Raw genomic sequence first — 11141 nt, 5'->3', positions numbered from 1 at the left:
GACAAATGAAACATTAATGGCAGCAAATGGAGAAAATTTACAGGTAAAATATAAATTTACAAAAGAATCAATATGTAATAATGAATATTGTATTAGACATAATTTCATAATTGTAAAAAATATAAATCATGATATAATATTAGGAACACCTTTTTTAATTTTCTTTTTGAGGTCCGAACCATTGCCACCAACGATTAAACCAAATTGGAAATTCTCTGTTACAATTCTCTTTGAATGTGAAGAACCATGAATGGTTGAATGGTCTGTATAAAAACGCACGATACCATGCCATCTTGTAATCTTGATATGTAAATCCATCTGGAATGAATCTAATTGAAAATGATTTTTTGGAATAAAGAGAAGTCCATTCGTTAAGTGAACAAACTTTCTTTATTATACACTTTGAATGACTAATAATATTTGGATTCTTTTTATTTAGAATGGGGAATATTTCTACAGATTGAGTATCTGTAAGAATTAATGTTTGTAATGGACCCATATATTTTAACTGTGCTCCAAATTTTTCAATAGATTTAACAGACCCACATATTTTGAATTCAGTCATATCAATAGTTTTATGCATATCAAAATTTCAAGATGATTTATATAATAAGAAATTTTTAATTAGAATATATTGTAAATCTGCTAAAGAGATTTTACAAAAGGATGTTCAAAACATAGTTTCAAAACAAATATTTGCAAGACGGCAAACCATTTTATCTGTTTTCGATTTTGAAATTGAATTTATTAAAGGAGAAAATAATTCATTACCAGATTTTCTTACTAGAGAATTTTTACAAGGACATGGATCGTGGCCATATTACTCAAAGAACTGATCGTGAATTTACAAATTACCTGAGAACCCAAAGAGATTCTTCTAGATTACTAAACAAAGAAGCAGTTCTACAATCCAGAGGATATCAATATTTCATTCAGACTAGTGATGGACGACAAAGTATTCCAACCTATCAAATTCCAAAATATGATACAGTATATATTCAGCAAGGCCATTTCACAACCCTTACTCCAAAAGAGAAAGCTTTTCTCATACAGAGAGAAATTCAGAGAAACCTGATTAGAATTCAAGTTCTTCGGAGAGTTGGAAGAAATGAGGAAATTCTTCAACATTACAAGGATCAAAATAAACAACTATCTAACCAATTAAAAGATGTTATTTACTGATTTTGCAGGAATATGGATTCAAAAGCAGGAAGTTCTAGACCTAAGACTCCTCAAAATTATGAGATGAGTCTTACTCCTGTAAATCAAAATAGATTTCAAATACTACAAGATTTTCCAGTTTTGACTTACAGTCAAGTTACTCGCACACCAATTTCCTCTCAAATAAGATCAATCCAACAAATTCCAAAAACCCCAGAAAAATCCAATGAAAATACCTACTTTACTAAACCATTCCATCAGCATATTACAATAACCAGATTCCAAGAAATACCTTTGTATTCTACACTCAATCAGCTTACTCAAAGAATCTTTCCTCAAAAATGTTTTTGGCAGCCTGATGATCCTTCAAAAAATTTGGATTATTATGAATTAATTCTTACAGATACTCAATCTGTAGAAATATTCCCCATTCCAGATAAAAAGAATCCAAATATTATTAGTCATTCAAAGTGTATAATAAAGAAAGTTTGTTCACCTAACGAATGGACTTCTCTTTATTCCAAAAAATCATTTTCAGTTAGATTCATTCCAAATGGATTTACATATCAAGATTACAAGATGGCATGGTATCGTGCGTTTTTATACAGACCATTCAACCATTCATGGTTCTTCACATTCAAAGAGAATTGTAACAGAGAATTTTCAATTTGGTTTAATCATTGGTGGCAATGGTTTGGACCTCAAAAAGAAATACTACCTCCAAATGTATTAATGGGATTCCAGACATATCTCAAAAAAGCAAAGGGGGAAGAGTATACAAGGCCAATATTATTTCATGTGGAATTTAAAGTACCATGGATTTTTTGCTGGAGTTTCAAAATTCATCATGAGTTAGAAAAACCACTTCCAATGTCACTCGTCAGAGAATTCAAAATTAAATGGTGGACAGGATTCAATCAAGAATTTGGAGACCAAGCAAACGTGATAAGATTTCTAACAACTGGAGACAAACTCAAGTGGACAAGTCAGCCAACTACTCCAACCACTCCACAAATGCCAACTACTCCAACAACTACAAAAAAGAAAGACAAAGAAAAAGTTACTAATATGGCATCCGAGGCAATTGCAAACAACTTTTTGATCAAAAAGATGATGCATGATCCCGAGATGCTCAAAGAATATCTGAATTATTTACAAAAGCAGGATAAAAGTGAAGAAGATGACAAAATTGAAGAGACAGCTGGATCATCTGAATTTACTTTTGATCCTTTCGGTGGTCCCCGCGGACAAGATCCAAATGACTTTTGAGAAAGATGTCGGCCACATTTCAAATGAAAGCAAGATGAAATGCAAATACAAATGAAATGCAAGAATGACTGACTCTATAAATAGATTCAAAATCAGAAGATCAAGCATCGGTGAAATCCTTAAGTACAGAGTCTTAAGCAAATCCTTCTTTCTTTCAACCACTCTTTGTATTCAACTACTTTTGTATCATTCTCCAAATATTGTAATAAGAAGGTCAAAGTTTACGAGGATTCTACAATCAACAGCTTCCGTTATCAAAAGCAACTCTAAATTTTGTAAGTTCTATCTTAACATAAATATTTCATGTTCATTTCAAGTTCAAGTTTTAGTAGCCTGGGTAGAAGTGGTATCAGAGCCACACCCCTATTTAGACTTTGAATTACTATTACTTTATTTGAATTACTTTCTATTTTAAATTTGCTAATTTATGCATTTATGTTTGCATATTTAATTAAAATTTTACTGAAATCATTGGTAAGACTTTGATGCCTTATTAGACCGTTGGTAAGTCCAAGATAGGATGTTCCCGACATAGTGCTCAGTTGTTCCTGATTAGGTAAAACTTTAAATAAATATAAAACATGGCTGCATTTCTTAGACAATTAAAAATAGGATCTAATTCAAAACAAGATAGTATAGTACAAAGTCATGAATATCATATGCCTGTTAATAATTCAGACTGGACAATTCCAGAAGAAAAAATAGAACATATTTATAGAATAGGTCCTTTAGATTTCAAAACAGCCTTATCAGTTAAAACACATGAAGAAACAATACCTATTCAAGAAGAATATCAATCTATTCCATTATTAAATCATAGTACAATTCAAAAATATTTAAGTAAAAGATATCGATATATTCATTTAGGTTTAATACAAATTGCAGTAAAACCTTTATTCCATCTAGGAGTAGATGCTCCAATATATTTGGCATTAAGAGATACTAGACTTAAAAAATATAAAACTTCTTTACTTTTTATGATTCAAACAAATGTTTGTAATGGACCCATATATTTTAACTGTGCTCCAAATTTTTCAATAGATTTAACAGACCCACATATTTTGAATCAGTCATATTAGATATTCATCTACAAGGAAATGAATTTGAAAAACACACAAAGAATTTTGCAGTAATATATAGAATATATTATAAACCTTTATCCTCACATCTAAATCCCAAATTTATAATAACTCCAACTCTTAAAGAAAAAACAACTTTATTACAAGTAGATGCCGATAGACCTACAACTTATACTCCAAAAACATTAAAATGGAATGAAATAATTATACCTAGTGAATTTGAAATACAAAATCCACAAATAGCCAGAAATATAGAACAAACTGAGGTAGAAGATATTATAGAAAAACCTGATGACAAAACTTTAATAAGATTTTCATCATTAAAAGAAAGACCTAATTCAACTTATTCCTGGCTACCACCAAGACATTCTAATTATGAATCAACTGAAATTAACTTTCCTTTAGAAAGTACCTCAACTTTTAAATATAAAACTCCTGTTCCAGAAGTCATAAATCAAAATCAATCAGAATATTCCCCAACTCATTCACAAATGAAAGGAGAAATAAATGTTATAAATAAACCATATAAAATAAATCATAAATATTTACAAGAAGATTTTGATGATGAAGAAAATACTGAAAAAAGAATTTGGTTTTTTCAATTAGAATCAAAATATAAAGAAAAATTAATCTTAGAATGGAAAGATGAATTAGAAAAAAGAAAATTTGATTTTCCTTTCTTTACTTGGTTGTCATTCTATATTACAAAAATAGGAATAAATGATGTCTATAATACACCGCAAATAAATGTTCAAACTAATTTATATAAAAAATGGAAATTAAAAGATGATCAAATAGTAACTTCAATACATCCCCCATTACAAGAAATAAAAATAAATATAGGACAAGGAGACATAATAGTCTCACCTTTTAAAAAGGGAAGAGAAGCTGAATGTACAAATAACACTATAAATTTAAAAGATATTAAAAAAATTTATCAACAAAATAATTATACAAATCAAATTCTTCATACAATTTCTCAACATATGGAAGTATTAAATACAAAAATAGATACTCTAAAGAAACCAGAATCTAAATTTCCTAATGATATTTCAGCACCGTATTTTCAACCTAGAAGTTTAACAAGAGAAAAAGAACAAGAGTTAATCCAAAATATTAATAATCAAAAAACAAATAATACAGATAATATATTAAATAGAATATCTCAATCATTACAAAATTTAACCACACCCCAAACTCTAAAAATAAATACATTAGAAAAAATAATAGAAGAAGAAAATTCATCTGAAGAATCAATAAGTTCAGAAAATAAAGAAAATATGATCTTACCAATAGAAGAACAATTCGTAGAAAAAGAAGACAATCAAATAAATAAAATAAGAAGAAAAAGAGTTTATAATAAAAATAGTAACAAAGATTGGAAAATGATAAGTACTAGAAATTATTATTCAAGACCTAGTCCTCCAGATATTCAATATGAAGAAAGATCAAAATTTCGTACTACTAAATATGATGGAGATTCAATTTATGAATGGAATATAGACGATAAAGCAGAATACGAAGTATTAAATAATCTGCAAGAAATGGGAATGGCTATATTAGCTTATAAAATTAAAAATATTCAAGAAAGAAATATTGCAACATTATTAGTTTCAAGATTTACTGGACAATTAAAAAATTGGTGGGATAATACTCTAACACTTCAAGATAAATTATCAATATTAGATCATACGTAGGAAATTGAAGATGATCAAGGAAACATTCAAATTCAATCAGATGCTGCAGAATTTTTAATTGTAACCATAGTAATGTACTTTATAGGAAATCCAAAAGAAGAATTAAATTCTAATAAAACATTTTTAACAAATTTAAGATGTCCAATATTATCAGACTTTAGATGGTATAAAGATATATTTTTAACTAATGTATTAAGAAGACCAGATTGTAATGCTTCATTTTGGAAAGAAAGATTTATTACAGGATTACCAAATTTATTTTCACAAAGAATAATGAATAATTTGCAAAAGGAAATGGGAACAGAGGTTATTTCATTCGAAAATATTACTTTTGGACAATTATTTGCTTTTGTCAAAAAGGAAGGATTAATGTTATGTTCAGAATTAAGACTTCAAATAAAATATGGTTCAAAAACAAAAGAAGTAGGATCATTTTGTGATGCATTTGGAATTAAAAGAATTAAATCACCATCTACATATAAAAAGAAAATTAAAAAATATAATAAGAAATTAAGATATAAAAGATCTGAAGAAAACAAACCAGAAAGGAAGAGAAAATTTATTAAAAAGAAAATTGTTTGTTATAAATGTGGAAAAATAGGCCATAAAGCGAACACATGCAATTTAAAAGAAAAAATTACTGAAATTTGTGCAGAAGAAGAAGAGATTAAAAATAAATTAATAAATCTACTAATAAATGAAAAAGACCAAAGTTCAGAAGATGACTTTTATAATGATATAACTAGTTCAGAAAGTGACGAAAATTGTAATTGTTCTAAATATATAAATGTTATAACCAAAAAAGAAGATAAAGAATTTTTGTTAGATATAATAGAAAAAATTAATGATCCAATAGTTAAAAAAGAATATTTAGAAAGATTAAAAAGTTTAATTATTCAAGAAGATAAAATGCCAAGGATAATAGAACCTTTTAGCATTTCGAAATTACTAGATAAATACCCAAATATAAATATAATGAAAAAAGAAACTACTAAAGATCTTCAGTCAGAAATTAATAATCTTAAAATACAAGTAAAACAATTACGACAAGAAATTATAGAATTAAAAACAAAAGATTTAGAAATAGAAGCAAAAATAACATTAATAGAAAATCAGCCCTCAACTTCTAATTCTAAAACAGAAGAAATATTAATATCAGAAAAACCAGTAGATGAAGCTCAATATTTAAATACTATAGAAAAAATGATATTTCAAAAATGGTATGCTTTAGTAACCATTACAGTAGAAGATTTCAAAGAAACCTATGTAACTCTAATAGATAGTGGAGCTGATGCAAGTTGTATTAAAGAATGAATAATTCCTACTAAATATTGTGAAAGGACAAATGAAACATTAATGGCAGCAAATGGAGAAAATTTACAGGCAAAATATAAATTTACAAAAAGATCAATATATAATAATGAATATTGTATTAGACATAATTTCATAATTGTAAAAAATATAAATCATGATATAATATTAGGAACATCTTTTTTAATTCAAATTTATCCATTCTCAGTAAGTCATGAAGGAATTTCAACAAATATAATGGGAAAAACTATTACTTTTAAATTTTTAACTCAAATAAAACAAAGAGAATTACAGATATTACAAACATCTTCTATTTATAAAATAATAAATACTATTACTAAAGTACAACAACATATAAGATATATTAAAGAAGAAAAATCTTATTTAAAAATTGAAGAGCAATTAAAAGAAGTTAAAATACAAAAAAGAATATCAGAATTAGAAGAGTTATTACAAAAAGAGATTTGTGCAGATATTCCTAATGCTTTTTGGGATAGAAAACAACATATGATAGAATTACCATATGAAAGAGATTTTAATGAAAAAAATATTCCAACAAAAGCTAGACCAATACAAATGAATTCTGAGTTATTAGAATTTTGTAAAAAAGAAATAAAAATATTAATAGATAAAGGATTAATAACACCTTCAAAATCACCCTGGAGTTGTGCTGCATTTTATGTAATGAATCAAGCTGAAAAAGAAAGAGGAGTTCCAAGATTAGTTATAAATTATAAACCCTTAAACAAAGTTTTACAATGGATTAGATATCCCATTCCTAATAAAAAAGATTTGCTCAATAGATTATTTAATGCAAAAATATTTTCAAAGTTTGATTTAAAATCAGGATATTAGCAAATATTAATATCACCAAAAGATAGATATAAAACAGCATTTACAACACCTTTTGGGCATTATGAATGGAAAGTCATGCCATTTGGATTAAAAAATGCACCATCAGAATTTCAAAACATAATGAATGATATTTTTAATCCTTATAGTTCATTCAGTATAGTTTATATAGATGATGTATTAATATTTTCTGAATCAATAGAACAACATTTTAAACATTTGAATATATTTTTAAAAATAGTTAAGAAAAATGGATTAGTGGTTTTTGCTCCAAAAATGAAATTATTTCAAACTAAAGTAAGATTTTTAGGACATAATATATATCAAGGAACAATAAAACCAATTAGTAGAGCTTTGGAATTTGCAACTAAATTTCCAGATGAAATAAAAGATAAAAATCAATTACAAAGGTTTTTAGGATGTCTAAATTATATAGCAGATTTCTTTCCTAATTTAAGAAAAGAATGTTCTATATTATTCAATAGATTAAAGAAAAACCCAAAACCTTGGACAGATGAACATACTCAAAAGATAAAGTATCTAAAAGCAAAAATAGAGTCATTACCATGTTTATGTCTGCCTCATCCTAAAGCATTCATGATAGTTGAAACAGATGCATCAGAATTAGGATATGGCGGAATATGAAAACAAAAAATAATAGAGTCAAAAGAAGAATTAGTTAGATTTCATTCAGGAACATGGTCTGACCCTCAAAAGAATTATTCAACAATTAAAAAGGTTATAAATAAACCATATAAAATAAATCATAAATATTTACAAGAAGAGTATACAAGGCCAATATTATTTCATGTGGAATTCAAAATATCATGGATTTTTTGCTGGAGTTTCAAAATTCATCATGAGTTAGAAAAACCACTTCCAATGTCACTCGTCAGAGAATTCAAAATTAAATGGTGGACAGGGTTCAATCAAGAATTTGGAGACCAAACAAACGTGATAAGATTTCTAACAATTGGAGACAAACTCAAGTGGACAAGTCAGCCAACTACTCCAACCACTCCAACAACTCCACAAATGCCAACTACTCCAACAACTACAAAAATGAAAGACAAAGAAAAAGTTAATAATATGGCATTCGAGGCAATTGCAAATGACTTTTTGATAAAAAAAGATGATGCATGATCCCGAGATGCTCAAAGAATATCTGAATTATTTACAAAAGTAGGATAAAAGTGAAGAAGATGACAAAATTGAAGAAACAGCTGGATCATCTGAATCTACTTTTGATCCTTTCGGTGGTCCCTGCGGACAAGACCGAAATGACTTTTGAGAAAGATGTCGGCCACATTTCAAATGAAAGCAAGATGAAATGCAAATACAAATGAAATGCAAGAATGACAGACTCTATAAATAGATTCAAAATCAGAAAATCAAGCATCGGTGAAATCCTTAAGTACAGAGTCTTAAGCAAATCCTTCTTTCTTTCAACCACTCTTTGTATTCAACTACTTTTGTATCATTCTCCAAATATTTTAATAAGAAGGTCAAAGTTTACGAGGATTCTACAATCAACAGCTTCCGTTATCAAAAGCAACTCTAAATTTTGTAAGTTCTATCTTAATATAAATATTTCATGTTCATTTCAAGTTCAAGTTTTAGTAGCTTGGGTAGAAGTGGTATCGGAGCCACACCCCTATTTAGACTTTGAATTACTATTACTTTATTTGAATTACTTTCTATTTTAAATTTGCTAATTTATGCATTTATGTTTGCATATTTAATTAAAATTTTACTGAAATCATTGGTAAGACTTTGATGCCTTATTAGACCGTTGGTAAGTCCAAGATAGGATGTTCACGACATAGTGCTCAGTTGTTCCTGATTAGGTAAAACCTTAAATAAATATAAAACATGGCTGCATTTCTTAGACAATTACTAGATAATTCCTACAACTTAATGATGTCTATTAAACCTATATGAATATATCGATATCCTTTAGTTAAATATTTTTGAATTGTACTATGATTTAATAATGGAATAGATTGATATTCTTCTTGAATAGATATTGTTTCCTCATGTGTTTTAACCGATAAGTTTTGAAATCTAAAGGACCTATTCTATAAATATGTTCTATTTTTTCTTCTGGAATTGTCCAGTCTGAATTATTAACAGGCATATGATATTCATGACTTTGTACTATATTATCTTGCTTTGAATTAGATCCTATTTTTAATTGTCTAAGAAATGTAGCCATGTTTTATATTTATTTAAAGTTTTACCTAATCAGGAACAACTGAGTACTATGCCGGGAACATCCTATCTTGGACTTACCAACGGTCTAATAAGGCATCAAAGTCTTACCAATGATTTCAGTAAAATTTTAATTAAATATGCAAACATAAATGCATAAATTAGCAAATTTAAAATAGAAAGTAATTCAAATAAAGTACTAGTAATTCAAAGTCTAAATAGGGGTGTGGCTCTGATACCACTTCTACCCAAGCTACTAAAACTTGAACTTGAAATGAACATGAAATATTTATGTTAAGATAGAACTTACAAAATTTAGAGTTACTTTTGATAACGGACGCTGTTGATTGTAGAATCCTCGTAAACTTTGACCTTTTTATTAAAATATTTGGAGAATGATACAAAAGTAGTTGAATACAAAGAGTAGTTGAAAGAAAGAAGGATTTGCTTAAGACTCTGTACTTAAGGATTTCACCGATGCTTGATTTTCTGATTTTGAATCTATTTATAGAGTCAGTCATTCTTGCATTTCATTTGTATTTGCATTTCATCTTGCTTTCATTTGAAATGTGGCCGACATCTTTTCCAAAAGTCATTTGGGTCTTGTCCGCAGGGACCACCGAAAGGATCAAAAGTAGATTCAGATGATACAGCCGTCTTTTCAGTTTTGTCATCTTCTTCACTTTTATCCTGCTTTTGTAAATAATTCAGATATTCTTTGAGCATCTCGGGATCATGCATCATCTTTTTGATCAATATATAATAATGAATATTGTGTTAGACATAATTTCATAATTGTAAAAAATATAAATCATGATATTTCATGTGGAATTCAAAGTACCATGAATTTTTTGCTGGAGTTTCAAAGTTCATCAAGAGTTAGAAAAACCACTTCCAATGTCACTCGTCAGAGAATTCAAAATTAAATGGTGAACAGGGTTCAATCAAGAATTTGGAGACCAAGCAAACGTGATAAGATTTCTAACAATTGGAGACAAACTCAAGTGGACAAGTCAGCCAACTACTCCAACCACTCCAACAACTCTACAAATGCCAACTACTCAAACAACTACAAAAAAGAAACCACTTCTACCCAAGTTTCTGCAAATAAACATAGACTGTTATTTAAATAATGGAACTTACAAAATTTAGAGTTGCTAACGGAAGCTTGAATCTGATGATTGTGGAATTCTTCCAAACTTTGTTCTTCTTATTAAAATATTGGAAAGGTACAAGAGTGGTTGAGTACAAAGGGATTGAATATGAGAGATTGGGATTTTACTAATGGGGTTTTTCTCGAGAGGATTGCTTTGTTTTTCTACCGATGCTTCCTCTTTCTGTCTTCAATCTATTTATAGGGACGTCTGCTTTTGCATTTCATCTGAATTTGAATTTCATTTTCTTTTCTTGAATTGTGGCCGACATCTTTTTCAAAAGTCATTTGGGTCTTGTCCGCATGGTCCACCAAAGGGATCAAAAGTGGATTTGGATGATCCAGCTGACTCATCAATTTTGTCAGTTTCTTCTTTCTTGTTCTGCTTTTGCAAATAATTCAAGTATT

This window comes from Coffea arabica, chromosome 3c (assembly GCF_036785885.1).
Source record: "Coffea arabica cultivar ET-39 chromosome 3c, Coffea Arabica ET-39 HiFi, whole genome shotgun sequence".
NCBI lineage: Eukaryota > Viridiplantae > Streptophyta > Magnoliopsida > Gentianales > Rubiaceae > Coffea > Coffea arabica.
Note: the sequence above shows the minus strand (reverse complement) of the source record.